The following is a 21,688-nucleotide window of genomic DNA, read 5'->3' on the forward strand; positions in this document are numbered from 1 at the left end:
CATACTCTGGGTTCCACATGCATGTTTTAGCTGAAGGAAGAATCCCTTAAACCTGGAGAGTTGAGTCCCATGGAATGGGTACCATGCAATATGACTTCAAAGGGTCTGCATTTGTTCACCGAAACTCACCAATCCTATCACTGCTGCGTTTATGCCGCTTTACACATGCTTGATTCTCTTTCGGAGACATAAATCCATAGGTTTTAAGATTCTTACTAGTCAGGTATATTCTTAGGCGTTTAATATGGGGTGTTGAGTCCACTTCGTTGAGCAAGGAGTAGCTCTGTCTATTACATATATGGCTTATGGAATGGTATCTGTGCTAATTTCAATCTCTGGTTTTATGCAGCACCCCAACTCACCTTTCCCCTTAAGCAAGCATAAGTTGGTTTTCTACATTTGAGACCCTGTTCTGTTTTGGAATTCAGTTCCTGTGTAGCCAAGTTTACATTCCGTGTAGTAATGATATCTTATGATGTTTCTTTTTCTGTGGGACTTATTTCACTTAGAATCATCGTACCTGAATCCACTCATTTTGCTGCTACGGGGCTGATGACATAGATTTCATTGCTGAGTGATATTGCATTGTACGTAAGTACCACAAATTCTTTATCCATTTTTCACTTTCTGTGATATTGAACTTGTACCATAAACGAGGTTCTTGTAAACTGTGCTGTCCCAAACTTTGGGGTGGCTGTGTCTTTTTGATTTTAATTTCCCTAAGCTATAGGACCATAAGTGGAAGTGCCCTAGGCTCTGTTGCTTTGTTTTTTAGATGTTTCAGGAAACACCATACACTTCTCCCAAGTGTCTGTTGGCAATTTACATCCCGCCCATCAGCATAACAAGGCTCCCAGTTCTCCATGGCCTGTCCTGCCTTTCTGGATTTTACACTTTTTTCAGATGGCCCTTTTGACCGGGGGGCAGTGAGACTTCTTTGTAGTGCAGATTTCCGTTGCAAGCTTGCTTGGTTGGCCAAAAAGGGCGTATGCGTTTTTTCCTGAATATATTCAGGAGAAAACGCATACGCCCTTTTTGACCAAGTGCATCATTGTGGACGTTCTGCCTCTTTTCCTATGCTTTACATGCAATTCCAGTCTACCTCCTGAAATCGGTTTCCTGCAATTCTGCCCCGCTTTCAAGTCCTCTTGGCAGCCTTACTTCAATATATTTTTGGACGATAGCTGTCATTTATAACTCTGCAGGTTTGTTAATGACAGTGCCCCTGAGCTCCTTTCTTCAACTCGCTTTCTTGTGAGCTGGCGGCAACACCGCTGGATTGCTTCAGGCCCTAGTGTGGTTCTGGCATGGCACGCTTTGCCTTTGGTAAATTCCTCTTCCTGGTGGGAAATGAGAGTTAAATTTGCCCGTCCAGACACCTCCAGCTAGTCTCTCATTGGTTCTCCCTATTCTTGTTCATCTTCCGCAGAAATTGCAAACTGGGCCAAACAGGAGGTTAAAGGCACTGACTCTCCAAGTGGGGAGAGTGTTAGTAAAGCGTCTGGAATGTTGTACCCGAGTACCAGGGTACGAAAACTGAGACATATTTGAACACGTCTCCCGATCACATGGTTGATCATACTCTGGGTTCCACATGCATGTTTTAGCTGAAGGAAGAATCCCTTAAACCTGGAGAGTTGAGTCCCATGGAATGGGTACCATGCAATATGACTTCAAAGGGTCTGCATTTGTTCACCGAAACTCACCAATCCTATCAGTGCTGCGTTTATGCCGCTTTACACATGCTTGATTCTCTTTCGGAGACATAAATCCATAGGTTTTAAGATTCTTACTAGTCAGGTATATTCTTAGGCGTTTAATATGGGGTGTTGAGTCCACTTCGTTGAGCAAGGAGTAGCTCTGTCTATTACATATTTGGCTTATGGAATGGTATCTGTGCTAATTTCAATCTCTGGTTTTATGCAGCACCCCAACTCACCTTTCCCCTTAAGCAAGCATAAGTTGGTTTTCTACATTTGAGACCCTGTTCTGTTTTGGAATTCAGTTCCTGTGTAGCCAAGTTTACATTCCGTGTAGTAATGATATCTTATGATGTTTCTTTTTCTGTGGGACTTATTTCACTTAGAATCATCGTACCTGAATCCACTCATTTTGCTGCTACGGGGCTGATGACATAGATTTCATTGCTGAGTGATATTGCACTGTACGTAAGTACCACAAATTCTTTATCCATTTTTCGCTTTCTGTGATATTGAACTTGTACCATAAACGAGGTTCTTGTAAACACAGGCGTCCCAAACTTTGGGGTGGCTGTGTCTTTTTGATTTTAATTTCCCTAAGCTATAGGACCATAAGTGGAAGTGCCCTAGGCTCTGTTGCTTTGTTTTTTAGATGTTTCAGGAAACACCATACACTTCTCCCGAGTGTCTGTTGGCAATTTACATCCCGCCCATCAGCATAACAAGGCTCCCAGTTCTCCATGGCCTGTCCTGCCTTTCTGGATTTTACACTTTTTTCAGATGGCCCTTTTGACCGAGGGGAAGTGAGACTTCATTGTAGTGCAGATTTCCTTTGCAAGCTTGCTTGGTTGGCCAAAAAGGGAGTATGCGTTTTTTCCTGAATATATTCAGGAAAAAACGCATACTCCCTTTTTGGCCAAGTGCATCATTGTGGACGTTCTGCCTCTTTTCCTATGCTTTCAATGCAATTCCAGTCTACCTCCTGAAATCGGTTTCCTGCAATTCTGCCCCGCTTTCAAGTCCTCTTGGCAGCCTTACTTCAGTATATTTTTGGACGATAGCTGTCATTTATAACTCTGCAGGTTTGTGAATTACAGTGTCCCTGAGCTCCTTTCTTCAACTCGCTTTCTTGTGACCTGGCCGCAACACCGCTGGATGGCTTCAGGCCCTAATCTGTTTCCGGCATGGCACGCTGAGCCTTTGGTTAATTCCTCTTCCTGGTGGGAAATGAGAGTTAAATTTGCCCGTCCAGACACCTCCAGCTAGTCTCTCATTGGTTCTCGCTATTCCTGTTCATCTTCCGCAGAAATTGCAAACTGGGCCAAACAGGAGGTTAAAGGGACTGACTCTCCAAGTCGGGAGAGTGTTAGTAAAGCGTCTGGAATGTTGCACCCGAGTACCAGGGTACGGAAACTGAGACATATTTGAACACGTCTCCCGATCACATGGTTGATCATACTCTAGGTTCCACATGCATGTTTTAGCTGAAGGAAGAATACCTTAAACCTGGAGAGTTGAGACCCGTGTAATGGGTACCATGCAATATGACTTCAAAGGGTCTTCATTTGCTCACCGAACCTCTCCAATCCTATCACTGCTGCGTTTATGCCCCTGTACACATGCTTGATTCTCTTTCGGAGACATAGCAATCCATAGGTTTTAAGATACTTACTAGTCAGGTACATTCTTAGGCGTTTAATATGCGGTGTTGAGTCCATTTCGTTGAGCAAGGAGTAGCTCTTGTCTATTCCATCTTTGGCTTAAGGAACTTTATCTGTGCTCATTTCAATCTCTGGTTTTATGCAGCACCCCAACTCACCTTTCCCCTTAAGCAAGCATAAGTTGGTTTTCTAAATTTGAGACCCTGTTCTGTTTTGGAATTCAGTTCCTGTGTAGCCAAGTTTACATTCCGTGTATTACTGATATCTTATGATGTTTCTTTTTCTGTGTGACTTATTTCAGTTAGAATCATCATACCTGAATCCACTCATTGTGCTGCTAAGGGCCTGATGACATAGATTTCATTGCTGAGTGATACTGCTTTGTAAGGAAATACCACAACTTCTTTATCCATTTTTCACTTTCTGCGATGTTGAACTTGTACTGTAAACGAGGTACTTGTAAAGAGAGGCGTCCCAAACTTTGGGGTGGCTGTGTCTTTTTGATTTTAATTTCCCTAAGCTATAGGACCATAAGTGGAAGTGCCCTAGGCTCTGTTGCTTTGTTTTTTAGATGTTTGAGGAAACACCATACACTTCTCCCGAGTGTCTGTTGGCAATTTCCATCCGCCCATCAGCATAACAAGGCTCCCAGTTCTCCATGGCCTGTCCTGCCTTTCTGGATTTTACACTTTTTTCAGATGGCCCTTTTGACCGGGGGGAAGTGAGACTTCATTGTAGTGCAGATTTCCTTTGCAAGCTTGCTTGGTTGGCCAAAAAGTGCGTATGCGTTTTTACCTGAATATATTCAGGAAAAAACGCATACGCCCTTTTTGGCCAAGTGCGTCATTGTGGACGTTCTGCCTCTTTTCCTATGCTTTCAATGCAATTCCAGTCTACCTCCTGAAATCGGTTTCCTGCAATTCTGCCCCGCTTTCAAGTCCTCTTGGCAGCCTTACTTCAGTATATTTTTGGACGATAGCTGTCATTTATAACTCTGCAGGTTTGTGAATTACAGGGCCCCTGAGCTCCATTCTTCAACTCGCTTTCTTTTGAGCTGGCCGCAACACCACAGGATGGCTTCAGGCCCTAATCTGGTTCCGGCACGGCACGCTGAGCCTTTGGTTATTTCCTCTTCCTGGTGGGAAATGATAGTTAAATTTGCCCGTCCAGACACCTCCAGCTAGTCTCTCATTGGTTCTCCCTATTCCTGTTCATCTTCTGCAGAAATTGCAAACTGGGCCAAACAGGAGGTTAAAGGCGCTGACCACCCAAGTGGGGGGAGTGTTAGTAAAGCGTCTGGAATGTTGCACCCGAGTTCCAGGGGAGGAAAACTGAGACATATTTGAACACGTCTCCCGATCACATGGTTGATCATACTCTGGGTTCCATATGCATGTTTTAGCTGAAGGAAGAATACCTTAAACCTTGAGAGTTGAGACCCGTGGAATGGGTACCATGCAATATGACTTCAAAGGGTCTTCATTTGCTCACCGAACCTCTCCAATCCTATCACTGCAGCGTTTATGCCCCTGTACACACGCTTGATTCTCTTTTGGAGACATAGCAATCCATAGGTTTTAAGATACTTACTAGTCAGGTACATTCTTAGGCGTTTAATATGGGGTGTTGAGTCCATTTCGTTGAGCAAGGAGTAGCTCTTGTCTATTCCATATTTGGCTTAAGGAACTTTATCTGTGCTCATTTCAATCTCTGGTTTTATGCAGCACCCCAACTCACCTTTCCCCTTAAGCAAGCATAAGTTGGTTTTCTAAATTTGAGACCCTGTTCTGTTTTGGAATTCAGTTCCTGTGTAGCCAAGTTTACATTCCGTGTATTAGTGATACCTTATGATGTTTCTTTTTCTGTGTGACTTATTTCAGTTAGAATCATCGTACCTGAATCCACTCATTATGCTGCTTCGGGCCTGATGACATAGATTTCATTGCTGAGTGATATTGCATTGTACATAAGTACCACAAGTTCTTTATCCATTTTTCACTTTCTGTGATATTGAACTTGTACGGTAAACGAGGTTCTTGTAAACAGAGGCAATCCCAAACTTTGGGGTGGCTGTGTCTTTTTGATTTTAATTTCCCTAAGCTATAGGACCATAAGTGGAAGTGCCCTACGCTCTGTTGCTTTGTTTTTTAGATGTTTCAGGAAACACCATACACTTCTCCCGAGTGTCTGTTGGCAATTTCCATCCGCCCATCAGCATAACAAGGCTCCCAGTTCTCCATGGCCTGTCCTGCCTTTCTGGATTTTACACTTTTTTCAGATGGCCCTTTTGACCGGGGGGAAGTGAGACTTCATTGTAGTGCAGATTTCCTTTGCAAGTTTGCTTGGTTGGCCAAAAAGTGCGTATGCGTTTTTACCTGAATATATTCAGGAAAAAACGCATACGCCCTTTTTGGCCAAGTGCGTCATTGTGGACGTTCTGCCTCTTTTCCTATGCTTTCAATGCAATTCCAGTCTACCTCCTGAAATCGGTTTCCTGCAATTCTGCCCCGCTTTCAAGTCCTCTTGGCAGCCTTACTTCAGTATATTTTTGGACGATAGCTGTCATTTATAACTCTGCAGGTTTGTGAATTACAGGGCCCCTGAGCTCCTTTCTTCAACTCGCTTTCTTTTGAGCTGGCCGCAACACCACAGGATGGCTTCAGGCCCTAATCTGGTTCCGGCACGGCACGCTGAGCCTTTGGTTATTTCCTCTTCCTGGTGGGAAATGATAGTTAAATTTGCCCGTCCAGACACCTCCAGCTAGTCTCTCATTGGTTCTCCCTATTCCTGTTCATCTTCTGCAGAAATTGCAAACTGGGCCAAACAGGAGGTTAAAGGCGCTGACTCTCCAAGTGGGGAGAGTGTTAGTAAAGCATCTGGAATGTTGCACCCGAGTACCAGGGGAGGAAAACTGAGACATATTTGAACACGTCTCCCGTTCACACGTTTGACCATACTCTGGGTTCCACATGCATGTTTTAGCTGAAGGAAGAATACCTTAAACCTTGAGAGTTGAGACCCGTGGAATGGGTACCATGCAATATGACTTCAAAGGGTCTTCATTTGCTCACCGAACCTCTCCAATCCTATCACTGCAGCGTTTATGCCCCTGTACACACGCTTGATTCTCTTTTGGAGACATAGCAATCCATAGGTTTTAAGATACTTACTAGTCAGGTACATTCTTAGGCGTTTAATATGGGGTGTTGAGTCCATTTCGTTGAGCAAGGAGTAGCTCTTGTCTATTCCATATTTGGCTTAAGGAACTTTATCTGTGCTTATTTCAATCTCTGGTTTTATGCAGCACCCCAACTCACCTTTCCCCTTAAGCAAGCATAAGTTGGTTTTCTAAATTTGAGACCCTGTTCTGTTTTGGAATTCAGTTCCTGTGTAGCCAAGTTTACATTCCGTGTATTAGTGATATCTTCTGATGTTTCTTTTTCTGTGTGACATATTTCACTTAGAATCATCGTACCTGAATCCACTCATTGTGATGCTATGGGCCTGATGACAGAATTCATTGCTGAGTGATACTGCATTGTACGTAAGTACCACAAGTTCTTTATCCATTTTTCACTTTCTGCGATGTTGAACTTGTACGGTAAACGAGGTTCTTGTAAACAGAGGCGTCCCAAACTTTGGGGTGGCTGTGTCTTTTTGATTTTAATTTCCCTAAGCTATAAGACTATAAGTGGAAGTTCCCTAGGCTCTGTTGCTTTGTTTTTTAGATGTTTCAGGAAACACCATACACTTCTCCGGAGTGGCTGTTGGCAATTTACATCCCGCCCATCAGCATAACAAGGCTCCCAGTTTTCCATGGCCTGTCCTGCCTTTCTGGATTTTATACTTTCTTCAGATGGCCCTTTTGACTGGGGGGAAGTGAGACTTCATTGTAGTGCAGATTTCCTTTGCAAGCTTGCTTGGTTGGCCAAAAAGGGCGTATGCGTTTTTTCTTGAATATATTCAGGAAAAAATGCATAAGCCCTTTTTGGCCAAGTGCATCATTGTGGACGTTCTGCCTCTTTTCCTATGCTTTCAATGCAATTCCAGTCTACCTCCTGAAATCGGTTTCCTGCAATTCTGCCCCGCTTTCAAGTCCTCTTGGCAGCCTTACTTCAGTATATTTTTGGACGATAGCTGTCATTTATAACTCTGCAGGTTTGTGAATTACAGTGCCCCTGAGCTCTTTTCTTCAACTCGCTTTCTTGTGAGCTGGCCGCAATACCGCAGGATTGCTTCAGGCCCTAATCTGGTTCCGGCACGGCACGCTGAGCCTTTGGTTAATTCCTCTTCCTGGTGGGAAATGAGAGTTAAATTTGCCCGTCCAGACACCTCCAGCTAGTCTCTCATTGGTTCTCCCTATTCCTGTTCATCTTCCGCAGAAATTGCAAACTGGGCCAAACAGGAGGTTAAAGGCACTGACTCTCCAAGTGGGGAGAGTGTTAGTAAAGTGTCTGGAATGTTGCACCCAAGTACCAGGGGACGAAAACTGAGACATATCTGAACACGTCTCCCGATCACACGGTTGATCATACTCTGGGTTCCACATGCATGTTTTAGCTGAGGGAAGAATACCTTAAACCTGGAGAGTTGAGATCCGTGGAATGGGTACCATTCAATATGACTTCAAAGGGTCTTCATTTGCTCACCGAACCTCTCCAATCCTATCACTGCTGCGTTTATGCCCCTGTACACACGCTTGATTCTCTTTTGGAGACATAGCAATCCATAGGTTTTAAGATACTTACTAGTCAGGTACATTCTTAGGCGTTTAATATGGGGTGTTGAGTCCATTTTGTTGAGCAAGGAGTAGCTCTTGTCTATTCCATATTTGGCTTAAGGAACTTTATCTGTGCTCATTTCAATCTCTGGTTTTATGCAGCACCCCAACTCACCTTTCCCCTTAAGCAAGCATAAGTTGGTTTTCTAAATTTGAGACCCTGTTCTGTTCTGTAATTCAGTTCCTGTGTAGCCAAGTTTACATTCTGTGTATTACTGATATCTCATGATGTTTCTTTTTCTGTGTGACTTATTTCAGTTAGAATCATCATACCTGAATCCACTCATTGTGCTGCTAAGGGCCTGATGACATAGATTTCATTGCTGAGTGATACTGCTTTGTAAGTAAATACCACAACTTCTTTATCCATTTTCACTTTCTGGGATGTTGAACTTGTACTGTAAACAAGGTTCTTGTAAACAGAGGCGTCCCAAACTTTGGGGTGGCTGTGTCTTTTTGATTTTAATTTCCCTAAGCTATAGGACCATAAGTGGAAGTGCCCTAGGCTCTGTTGCTTTGTTTTTTAGATGTTTCAGGAAACACCATACACTTCTCCGGAGTGTCTGTTGGCAATTTACATCCCGCCCATCAGCATAACAAGGCTCCCAGTTCTCCATGGCCTGTCCTGCCTTTCTGGATTTTACACTTTTTTCAGATGGCCCTTTTGACCGGGGGGAAGGGAGACTTCATTGTAGTGCAGATTTCCTTTGCAAGCTTGCTTGGTTGGCCAAAAAGGGCGTATGCGTTTTTTCCTGAATATATTCAGGAAAAAACGCATACGCCCTTTTTGGCCAAGTGCATCATTGTGGACGTTCTGCCTCTTTTCCTATGCTTTACATGCAATTCCAGTCTACCTCCTGAAATCGGTTTCCTGCAATTCTGCCCCGCTTTCAAGTCCTCTTGGCAGCCTTACTTCAGTATATTTTTGGACGATAGCTGTCATTTATAACTCTGCAGGTTTGTGAATTACAGTGCCCCTGAGCTCCTTTCTTCAACTCGCTTTCTTGTGACCTGGCCGCAACACCGCAGGATGGCTTCAGGCCCTAATCTGGTTCCGGCACGGCACGCTGAGCCTTTGGTTAATTCCTCTTCCTGGTGGGAAATGAGAGTTAAATTTGCCCGTCCAGACACCTCCAGCTAGTCTCTCATTGGTTCTCCCTATTCCTGTTCATCTTCCGCATAAATTGCAACCTGGGCCAAACAGGAAGTTAAAGGGACTGACTCTCCAAGTCAGAAGAGTTTTAGTAAAGCGTCTGGAATGTTGCACCCGAGTACCAGGGTATGAATACTGAGACATATTTGAACACGTCTCGCAATCACATGGTTAATCATACTCTAGGTTCCACATGCATGTTTTGGATGAAGGAAGAATACCTTAAACCTGGGTAGTTGAAACCCGTGGAATGGGTACCATGCAATATGACTTCAAAGGGTGTTCATTTGCTCAACGAACCTCTCCAAACCTATCACTGCTGCGTTTATGCCCCTGTACACACGCTTGATTCTCTTTTGGAGACATAGCAATCCTAGGTTTTAAGATACTTACTAGTCAGGTACATTCTTAGGCGTTTAATATGGGGTGTTGAGTCCATTTCGTTGAGCAAGGAGTAGCTCTTGTCTATTCCATATTTGGCTTAAGGAACTTTATCTGTGCTCATTTCAATCTCTGGTTTTATGCAGCACCCCAACTCACCTTTCCCCTTAAGCAAGCATAAGTTGGTTTTCTAAATTTGAGACCCTGTTCTGTTCTGTAATTCAGTTCCTGTGTAGCCAAGTTTACATTCTGTGTATTACTGATATCTCATGATGTTTCTTTTTCTGTGTGACTTATTTCAGTTAGAATCATCATACCTGAATCCACTCATTGTGCTGCTAAGGGCCTGATGACATAGATTTCATTGCTGAGTGATACTGCTTTGTAAGTAAATACCACAACTTCTTTATCCATTTTCACTTTCTGGGATGTTGAACTTGTACTGTAAACAAGGTTCTTGTAAACAGAGGCGTCCCAAACTTTGGGGTGGCTGTGTCTTTTTGATTTTAATTTCCCTAAGCTATAGGACCATAAGTGGAAGTGCCCTAAGCTCTGTTGCTTTGTTTTTTAGATGTTTCAGGAAACACCATACACTTCTCCTGAGTGTCTGTTGGCAATTTACATCCCGCCCATCAGCATAACAAGGCTCCCAGTTCTCCATGGCCTGTCCTGCCTTTCTGGATTTTACACTTTTTTCAGATGGCCCTTTTGACCAGGGGGAAGTGAGACTTCATTGTAGTGCAGATTTCCTTTGCAAGCTTGCTTGGTTGGCCAAAAAGGGCGTATGCGTTTTTTCCTGAATATATTCAGGAAAAAACGCATACGCCCTTTTTGGCCAAGTGCATCATTGTGGACGTTCTGCCTCTTTTCCTATGCTTTACATGCAATTCCAGTCTACCTCCTGAAATCGGTTTCCTGCAATTCTGCCCCGCTTTCAAGTCCTCTTGGCAGCCTTACTTCAGTATATTTTTGGACGATAGCTGTCATTTATAACTCTGCAGGTTTGTGAATTACAGTGCCCCTGAGCTCCTTTCTTCAACTCGCTTTCTTGTGACCTGGCCGCAACACCGCAGGATGGCTTCAGGCCCTAATCTGGTTCCGGCACGGCACGCTGAGCCTTTGGTTAATTCCTCTTCCTGGTGGGAAATGAGAGTTAAATTTGCCCGTCCAGACACCTCCAGCTAGTCTCTCATTGGTTCTCCCTATTCCTGTTCATCTTCCGCATAAATTGCAACCTGGGCCAAACAGGAAGTTAAAGGGACTGACTCTCCAAGTCAGAAGAGTTTTAGTAAAGCGTCTGGAATGTTGCACCCGAGTACCAGGGTATGAATACTGAGACATATTTGAACACGTCTCGCAATCACATGGTTAATCATACTCTAGGTTCCACATGCATGTTTTGGATGAAGGAAGAATACCTTAAACCTGGGTAGTTGAAACCCGTGGAATGGGTACCATGCAATATGACTTCAAAGGGTGTTCATTTGCTCAACGAACCTCTCCAAACCTATCACTGCTGCGTTTATGCCCCTGTACACACGCTTGATTCTCTTTTGGAGACATAGCAATCCTAGGTTTTAAGATACTTACTAGTCAGGTACATTCTTAGGCGTTTAATATGGGGTGTTGAGTCCATTTCGTTGAGCAAGGAGTAGCTCTTGTCTATTCCATATTTGGCTTAAGGAACTTTATCTGTGCTCATTTCAATCTCTGGTTTTATGCAGCACCCCAACTCACCTTTCCCCTTAAGCAAGCATAAGTTGGTTTTCTAAATTTGAGACCCTGTTCTGTTCTGTAATTCAGTTCCTGTGTAGCCAAGTTTACATTCTGTGTATTACTGATATCTCATGATGTTTCTTTTTCTGTGTGACTTATTTCAGTTAGAATCATCATACCTGAATCCACTCATTGTGCTGCTAAGGGCCTGATGACATAGATTTCATTGCTGAGTGATACTGCTTTGTAAGTAAATACCACAACTTCTTTATCCATTTTCACTTTCTGGGATGTTGAACTTGTACTGTAAACAAGGTTCTTGTAAACAGAGGCGTCCCAAACTTTGGGGTGGCTGTGTCTTTTTGATTTTAATTTCCCTAAGCTATAGGACCATAAGTGGAAGTGCCCTAAGCTCTGTTGCTTTGTTTTTTAGATGTTTCAGGAAACACCATACACTTCTCCTGAGTGTCTGTTGGCAATTTACATCCCGCCCATCAGCATAACAAGGCTCCCAGTTCTCCATGGCCTGTCCTGCCTTTCTGGATTTTACACTTTTTTCAGATGGCCCTTTTGACCAGGGGGAAGTGAGACTTCATTGTAGTGCAGATTTCCTTTGCAAGCTTGCTTGGTTGTCCAAAAAGGGCGTATGCTTTTTTTCCTGAATATATTCAGGAAAAAACGCATACGCCCTTTTTGGCCAAGTGCATCATTGTGGACATTCTGCCTCTTTTCCTATGCTTTACATGCAATTCCAGTCTACCTCCTGAAATCGGTTTCCTGCAATTCTGCCCCGCTTTCAAGTCCTCTTGGCAGCCTTACTTCAGTATATTTTTGGACGATAGCTGTCATTTATAACTCTGCAGGTTTGTGAATTACAGTGCCCCTGAGCTCCTTTCTTCAACTCGCTTTCTTGTGACCTGGCCGCAACACCGCAGGATGGCTTCAGGCCCTAATCTGGTTCCGGCACGGCACGCTGAGCCTTTGGTTAATTCCTCTTCCTGGTGGGAAATGAGAGTTAAATTTGCCCGTCCAGACACCTCCAGCTAGTCTCTCATTGGTTCTCCCTATTCCTGTTCATCTTCCGCATAAATTGCAACCTGGGCCAAACAGGAAGTTAAAGGGACTGACTCTCCAAGTCAGAAGAGTTTTAGTAAAGCGTCTGGAATGTTGCACCCGAGTACCAGGGTATGAATACTGAGACATATTTGAACACGTCTCGCAATCACATGGTTAATCATACTCTAGGTTCCACATGCATGTTTTGGATGAAGGAAGAATACCTTAAACCTGGGTAGTTGAAACCCGTGGAATGGGTACCATGCAATATGACTTCAAAGGGTGTTCATTTGCTCAACGAACCTCTCCAAACCTATCACTGCTGCGTTTATGCCCCTGTACACACGCTTGATTCTCTTTTGGAGACATAGCAATCCTAGGTTTTAAGATACTTACTAGTCAGGTACATTCTTAGGCGTTTAATATGGGGTGTTGAGTCCATTTCGTTGAGCAAGGAGTAGCTCTTGTCTATTCCATATTTGGCTTAAGGAACTTTATGTGTGCTCATTTCAATCTCTGGTTTTATGCAGCACCCCAACTCACCTTTCCCCTTAAGCAAGCATAAGTTGGTTTTCTAAATTTGAGACCCTGTTCTGTTTTGGAATTCAGTTCCTGTGTAGCCAAGTTTACATTCCGTGTGTTAGTGATATCTTATGATGTTTCTTTTTCTGTGTGACATATTTCAGTTAGAATCATCGTACCTGAATCCACTCATTGTGATGCTACGGGCCTGATGACAGAATTCATTGCTGAGTGATACTGCATTGTACGTAAGTACCACAAGTTCTTTATCCATTGTTCACTTTCTGCGATGTTGAACTTGTACGGTAAACGAGGTTCTTGTAAACAGAGGCCTCCCAAACTTTGGGGTGGCTGTGTCTTTTTGATTTTAATTTCCCTAAGCTATAGGACTATAAGTGGAAGTTCCCTAGGCTCTGTTGCTTTGTTTTTTAGATGTTTCAGGAAACACCATACACTTCTCTGGAGTGTCTGTTGGCAATTTACATCCCGCCCATCAGCATAACAAGGCTCCCAGTTCTCCATGGCCTGTCCTGCCTTTCTGGATTTTACACTTTTTTCAGATGGCCCTTTTGACCGGGGGGAAGTGAGACTTCATTGTAGTGCAGATTTCCTTTGCAAGCTTGCTTGGTTGGCCAAAAAGGGCGTATGCTTTTTTTCCTGAATATATTCAGGAAAAAACGCATACACCCTTTTTGGCCAAGTGCATCATTGTGGACGTTCTGCCTCTTTTCCTATGCTTTACATGCAATTCCAGTCTACCTCCTGAAATCGGTTTCCTGCAATTCTGCCCCGCTTTCAAGTCCTCTTGGCAGCCTTACTTCAGTATATTTTTGGACGATAGCTGTCATTTATAACTCTGCAGGTTTGTGAATTACAGTGCCCCTGAGCTCCTTTCTTCAACTCGCTTTCTTGTGACCTGGCCGCAACACCGCAGGATGGCTTCAGGCCCTAATCTGGTTCCGGCACGGCACGCTGAGCCTTTGGTTAATTCCTCTTCCTGGTGGGAAATGAGAGTTAAATTTGCCCGTCCAGACACCTCCAGCTAGTCTCTCATTGGTTCTCCCTATTCCTGTTCATCTTCCGCATAAATTGCAACCTGGGCCAAACAGGAAGTTAAAGGGACTGACTCTCCAAGTCAGAAGAGTTTTAGTAAAGCGTCTGGAATGTTGCACCCGAGTACCAGGGTATGAATACTGAGACATATTTGAACACGTCTCGCAATCACATGGTTAATCATACTCTAGGTTCCACATGCATGTTTTGGATGAAGGAAGAATACCTTAAACCTGGGTAGTTGAAACCCGTGGAATGGGTACCATGCAATATGACTTCAAAGGGTGTTCATTTGCTCAACGAACCTCTCCAAACCTATCACTGCTGCGTTTATGCCCCTGTACACACGCTTGATTCTCTTTTGGAGACATAGCAATCCTAGGTTTTAAGATACTTACTAGTCAGGTACATTCTTAGGCGTTTAATATGGGGTGTTGAGTCCATTTCGTTGAGCAAGGAGTAGATCTTGTCTATTCCATATTTGGCTTAAGGAACTTTATCTGTGCTCATTTCAATCTCTGGTTTTATGCAGCACCCCAACTCACCTTTCCCCTTAAGCAAGCATAAGTTGGTTTTCTAAATTTGAGACCCTGTTCTGTTCTGTAATTCAGTTCCTGTGTAGCCAAGTTTACATTCTGTGTATTACTGATATCTCATGATGTTTCTTTTTCTGTGTGACTTATTTCAGTTAGAATCATCATACCTGAATCCACTCATTGTGCTGCTAAGGGCCTGATGACATAGATTTCATTGCTGAGTGATACTGCTTTGTAAGTAAATACCACAACTTCTTTATCCATTTTCACTTTCTGGGATGTTGAACTTGTACTGTAAACAAGGTTCTTGTAAACAGAGGCGTCCCAAACTTTGGGGTGGCTGTGTCTTTTTGATTTTAATTTCCCTAAGCTATAGGACCATAAGTGGAAGTGCCCTAGGCTCTGTTGCTTTGTTTTTTAGATGTTTCAGGAAACACCATACACTTCTCCGGAGTGTCTGTTGGCAATTTACATCCCGCCCATCAGCATAACAAGGCTCCCAGTTCTCCATGGCCTGTCCTGCCTTTCTGGATTTTACACTTTTTTCAGATGGCCCTTTTGACCGGGGGGAAGGGAGACTTCATTGTAGTGCAGATTTCCTTTGCAAGCTTGCTTGGTTGGCCAAAAAGGGCGTATGCGTTTTTTCCTGAATATATTCAGGGAAAAACGCATACGCCCTTTTTGGCCAAGTGCATCATTGTGGACGTTCTGCCTCTTTTCCTATGCTTTACATGCAATTCCAGTCTACCTCCTGAAATCGGTTTCCTGCAATTCTGCCCCGCTTTCAAGTCCTCTTGGCAGCCTTACTTCAGTATATTTTTGGACGATAGCTGTCATTTATAACTCTGCAGGTTTGTGAATTACAGTGCCCCTGAGCTCCTTTCTTCAACTCGCTTTCTTGTGACCTGGCCGCAACACCGCAGGATGGCTTCAGGCCCTAATCTGGTTCCGGCACGGCACGCTGAGCCTTTGGTTAATTCCTCTTCCTGGTGGGAAATGAGAGTTAAATTTGCCCGTCCAGACACCTCCAGCTAGTCTCTCATTGGTTCTCCCTATTCCTGTTCATCTTCCGCATAAATTGCAACCTGGGCCAAACAGGAAGTTAAAGGGACTGACTCTCCAAGTCAGAAGAGTTTTAGTAAAGCGTCTGGAATGTTGCACCCGAGTACCAGGGTATGAATACTGAGACATATTTGAACACGTCTCGCAATCACATGGTTAATCATACTCTAGGTTCCACATGCATGTTTTGGATGAAGGAAGAATACCTTAAACCTGGGTAGTTGAAACCCGTGGAATGGGTACCATGCAATATGACTTCAAAGGGTGTTCATTTGCTCAACGAACCTCTCCAAACCTATCACTGCTGCGTTTATGCCCCTGTACACACGCTTGATTCTCTTTTGGAGACATAGCAATCCTAGGTTTTAAGATACTTACTAGTCAGGTACATTCTTTGGCGTTTAATATGGGGTGTTGAGTCCATTTCGTTGAGCAAGGAGTAGCTCTTGTCTATTCCATATTTGGCTTAAGGAACTTTATCTGTGCTCATTTCAATCTCTGGTTTTATGCAGCACCCCAACTCACCTTTCCCCTTAAGCAAGCATGAGTTGGTTTTCTAAATTTGAGACCCTGTTCTGTTCTGTAATTCAGTTCCTGTGTAGCCAAGTTTACATTCTGTGTATTACTGATATCTCATGATGTTTCTTTTTCTGTGTGACTTATTTCAGTTAGAATCATCATACCTGAATCCACTCATTGTGCTGCTAAGGGCCTGATGACATAGATTTCATTGCTGAGTGATACTGCTTTGTAAGTAAATACCACAACTTCTTTATCCATTTTCACTTTCTGGGATGTTGAACTTGTACTGTAAACAAGGTTCTTGTAAACAGAGGCGTCCCAAACTTTGGGGTGGCTGTGTCTTTTTGATTTTAATTTCCCTAAGCTATAGGACCATAAGTGGAAGTGCCCTAAGCTCTGTTGCTTTGTTTTTTAGATGTTTCAGGAAACACCATACACTTCTCCTGAGTGTCTGTTGGCAATTTACATCCCGCCCATCAGCATAACAAGGCTCCCAGTTCTCCATGGCCTGTCCTGCCTTTCTGGATTTTACACTTTTTTCAGATGGCCCTTTTGACCAGGGGGAAGTGAGACTTCATTGTAGTGCAGATTTCCTTTGCAAGCTTGCTTGGTTGTCCAAAAAGGGCGTATGCTTTTTTTCCTGAATATATTCAGGAAAAAACGCATACGCCCTTTTTGGCCAAGTGCATCATTGTGGACATTCTGCCTCTTTTCCTATGCTTTACATGCAATTCCAGTCTACCTCCTGAAATCGGTTTCCTGCAATTCTGCCCCGCTTTCAAGTCCTCTTGGCAGCCTTACTTCAGTATATTTTTGGACGATAGCTGTCATTTATAACTCTGCAGGTTTGTGAATTACAGTGCCCCTGAGCTCCTTTCTTCAACTCGCTTTCTTGTGACCTGGCCGCAACACCGCAGGATGGCTTCAGGCCCTAATCTGGTTCCGGCACGGCACGCTGAGCCTTTGGTTAATTCCTCTTCCTGGTGGGAAATGAGAGTTAAATTTGCCCGTCCAGACACCTCCAGCTAGTCTCTCATTGGTTCTCCCTATTCCTGTTCATCTTCCGCATAAATTGCAACCTGGGCCAAACAGGAAGTTAAAGGGACTGACTCTCCAAGTCAGAAGAGTTTTAGTAAAGCGTCTGGAATGTTGCACCCGAGTACCAGGGTATGAATACTGAGACATATTTGAACACGTCTCGCAATCACATGGTTAATCATACTCTAGGTTCCACATGCATGTTTTGGATGAAGGAAGAATACCTTAAACCTGGGTAGTTGAAACCCGTGGAATGGGTACCATGCAATATGACTTCAAAGGGTGTTCATTTGCTCAACGAACCTCTCCAAACCTATCACTGCTGCGTTTATGCCCCTGTACACACGCTTGATTCTCTTTTGGAGACATAGCAATCCTAGGTTTTAAGATACTTACTAGTCAGGTACATTCTTAGGCGTTTAATATGGGGTGTTGAGTCCATTTCGTTGAGCAAGGAGTAGCTCTTGTCTATTCCATATTTGGCTTAAGGAACTTTATGTGTGCTCATTTCAATCTCTGGTTTTATGCAGCACCCCAACTCACCTTTCCCCTTAAGCAAGCATAAGTTGGTTTTCTAAATTTGAGACCCTGTTCTGTTTTGGAATTCAGTTCCTGTGTAGCCAAGTTTACATTCCGTGTGTTAGTGATATCTTATGATGTTTCTTTTTCTGTGTGACATATTTCAGTTAGAATCATCGTACCTGAATCCACTCATTGTGATGCTACGGGCCTGATGACAGAATTCATTGCTGAGTGATACTGCATTGTACGTAAGTACCACAAGTTCTTTATTCATTGTTCACTTTCTGCGATGTTGAACTTGTACGGTAAACGAGGTTCTTGTAAACAGAGGCCTCCCAAACTTTGGGGTGGCTGTGTCTTTTTGATTTTAATTTCCCTAAGCTATAGGACTATAAGTGGAAGTTCCCTAGGCTCTGTTGCTTTGTTTTTTAGATGTTTCAGGAAACACCATACACTTCTCTGGAGTGTCTGTTGGCAATTTACATCCCGCCCATCAGCATAACAAGGCTCCCAGTTCTCCATGGCCTGTCCTGCCTTTCTGGATTTTACACTTTTTTCAGATGGCCCTTTTGACCGGGGGGAAGTGAGACTTCATTGTAGTGCAGATTTCCTTTGCAAGCTTGCTTGGTTGGCCAAAAAGGGCGTATGCTTTTTTTCCTGAATATATTCAGGAAAAAACGCATACGCCCTTTTTGGCCAAGTGCATCATTGTGGACGTTCTGCCTCTTTTCCTATGCTTTACATGCAATTCCAGTCTACCTCCTGAAATCGGTTTCCTGCAATTCTGCCCCGCTTTCAAGTCCTCTTGGCAGCCTTACTTCAGTATATTTTTGGACGATAGCTGTCATTTATAACTCTGCAGGTTTGTGAATTACAGTGCCCCTGAGCTCCTTTCTTCAACTCGCTTTCTTGTGACCTGGCCGCAACACCGCAGGATGGCTTCAGGCCCTAATCTGGTTCCGGCACGGCACGCTGAGCCTTTGGTTAATTCCTCTTCCTGGTGGGAAATGAGAGTTAAATTTGCCCGTCCAGACACCTCCAGCTAGTCTCTCATTGGTTCTCCCTATTCCTGTTCTTCTTCCGCATAAATTGCAACCTGGGCCAAACAGGAAGTTAAAGGGACTGACTCTCCAAGTCAGAAGAGTTTTAGTAAAGCGTCTGGAATGCTGCACCCGAGTACCAGGGTATGAATACTGAGACATATTTGAACACGTCTCGCAATCACATGGTTGATCATACTCTAGGTTCCACATGCATGTTTTGGATGAAGGAAGAATACCTTAAACCTGGGTATTTGAAACCCGTGGAATGGGTACCATGCAATATGACTTCAAAGGGTGTTCATTTGCTCAACGAACCTCTCCAAACCTATCACTGCTGCGTTTATGCCCCTGTACACACGCTTGATTCTCTTTTGGAGACATAGCAATCCTAGGTTTTAAGATACTTACTAGTCAGGTACATTCTTAGGCGTTTAATATGGGGTGTTGAGTCCATTTCGTTGAGCAAGGAGTAGCTCTTGTCTATTCCATATTTGGCTTAAGGAACTTTATCTGTGCTCATTTCAATCTCTGGTTTTATGCAGCACCCCAACTCACCTTTCCCCTTAAGCAAGCATAAGTTGGTTTTCTAAATTTGAGACCCTGTTCTGTTTTGGAATTCAGTTCCTGTGTAGCCAAGTTTACATTCCGTGTGTTAGTGATATCTTATGATGTTTCTTTTTCTGTGTGACATATTTCAGTTAGAATCATCGTACCTGAATCCACTCATTGTGATGCTACGGGCCTGATGACAGAATTCATTGCTGAGTGATACTGCATTGTACGTAAGTACCACAAGTTCTTTATCCATTGTTCACTTTCTGCGATGTTGAACTTGTACGGTAAACGAGGTTCTTGTAAACAGAGGCCTCCCAAACTTTGGGGTGGCTGTGTCTTTTTGATTTTAATTTCCCTAAGCTATAGGACTATAAGTGGAAGTTCCCTAGGCTCTGTTGCTTTGTTTTTTAGATGTTTCAGGAAACACCATACACTTCTCTGGAGTGTCTGTTGGCAATTTACATCCCGCCCATCAGCATAACAAGGCTCCCAGTTCTCCATGGCCTGTCCTGCCTTTCTGGATTTTACACTTTTTTCAGATGGCCCTTTTGACCGGGGGGAAGTGAGACTTCATTGTAGTGCAGATTTCCTTTGCAAGCTTGCTTGGTTGGCCAAAAAGGGCGTATGCTTTTTTTCCTGAATATATTCAGGAAAAAACGCATACGCCCTTTTTGGCCAAGTGCATCATTGTGGACGTTCTGCCTCTTTTCCTATGCTTTACATGCAATTCCAGTCTACCTCCTGAAATCGGTTTCCTGCAATTCTGCCCCGCTTTCAAGTCCTCTTGGCAGCCTTACTTCAGTATATTTTTGGACGATAGCTGTCATTTATAACTCTGCAGGTTTGTGAATTACAGTGCCCCTGAGCTCCTTTCTTCAACTCGCTTTCTTGTGACCTGGCCGCAACACCGCAGGATGGCTTCAGGCCCTAATCTGGTTCCGGCACGGCACGCTGAGCCTTTGGTTAATTCCTCTTCCTGGTGGGAAATGAGAGTTAAATTTGCCCGTCCAGACACCTCCAGCTAGTCTCTCATTGGTTCTCCCTATTCCTGTTCATCTTCCGCATAAATTGCAACCTGGGCCAAACAGGAAGTTAAAGGGACTGACTCTCCAAGTCAGAAGAGTTTTAGTAAAGCGTCTGGAATGTTGCACCCGAGTACCAGGGTATGAATACTGAGACATATTTGAACACGTCTCGCAATCACATGGTTAATCATACTCTAGGTTCCACATGCATGTTTTGGATGAAGGAAGAATACCTTAAACCTGGGTAGTTGAAACCCGTGGAATGGGTACCATGCAATATGACTTCAAAGGGTGTTCATTTGCTCAACGAACCTCTCCAAACCTATCACTGCTGCGTTTATGCCCCTGTACACACGCTTGATTCTCTTTTGGAGACATAGCAATCCTAGGTTTTAAGATACTTACTAGTCAGGTACATTCTTAGGCGTTTAATATGGGGTGTTGAGTCCATTTCGTTGAGCAAGGAGTAGCTCTTGTCTATTCCATATTTGGCTTAAGGAACTTTATGTGTGCTCATTTCAATCTCTGGTTTTATGCAGCACCCCAACTCACCTTTCCCCTTAAGCAAGCATAAGTTGGTTTTCTAAATTTGAGACCCTGTTCTGTTTTGGAATTCAGTTCCTGTGTAGCCAAGTTTACATTCCGTGTGTTAGTGATATCTTATGATGTTTCTTTTTCTGTGTGACATATTTCAGTTAGAATCATCGTACCTGAATCCACTCATTGTGATGCTACGGGCCTGATGACAGAATTCATTGCTGAGTGATACTGCATTGTACGTAAGTACCACAAGTTCTTTATTCATTGTTCACTTTCTGCGATGTTGAACTTGTACGGTAAACGAGGTTCTTGTAAACAGAGGCCTCCCAAACTTTGGGGTGGCTGTGTCTTTTTGATTTTAATTTCCCTAAGCTATAGGACTATAAGTGGAAGTTCCCTAGGCTCTGTTGCTTTGTTTTTTAGATGTTTCAGGAAACACCATACACTTCTCTGGAGTGTCTGTTGGCAATTTACATCCCGCCCATCAGCATAACAAGGCTCCCAGTTCTCCATGGCCTGTCCTGCCTTTCTGGATTTTACACTTTTTTCAGATGGCCCTTTTGACCGGGGGGAAGTGAGACTTCATTGTAGTGCAGATTTCCTTTGCAAGCTTGCTTGGTTGGCCAAAAAGGGCGTATGCTTTTTTTCCTGAATATATTCAGGAAAAAACGCATACGCCCTTTTTGGCCAAGTGCATCATTGTGGACGTTCTGCCTCTTTTCCTATGCTTTACATGCAATTCCAGTCTACCTCCTGAAATCGGTTTCCTGCAATTCTGCCCCGCTTTCAAGTCCTCTTGGCAGCCTTACTTCAGTATATTTTT

General features: G+C 43.6%; 1 long non-coding RNA gene across 1 annotated transcript in view; it reads left to right on the top strand.

Annotated features, from left to right (window-relative positions):
* The window catches only part of LOC307181132, a 226,395-nt gene that overhangs the window by 145,277 nt on the left and 59,430 nt on the right, over window positions 1-21,688 (top strand). The gene's annotated exons all lie outside the window — the stretch shown is intronic.

This window comes from Stenella coeruleoalba (assembly GCF_951394435.1).
Source record: "Stenella coeruleoalba genome assembly, contig: scaffold_143, whole genome shotgun sequence".
NCBI lineage: Eukaryota > Metazoa > Chordata > Mammalia > Artiodactyla > Delphinidae > Stenella > Stenella coeruleoalba.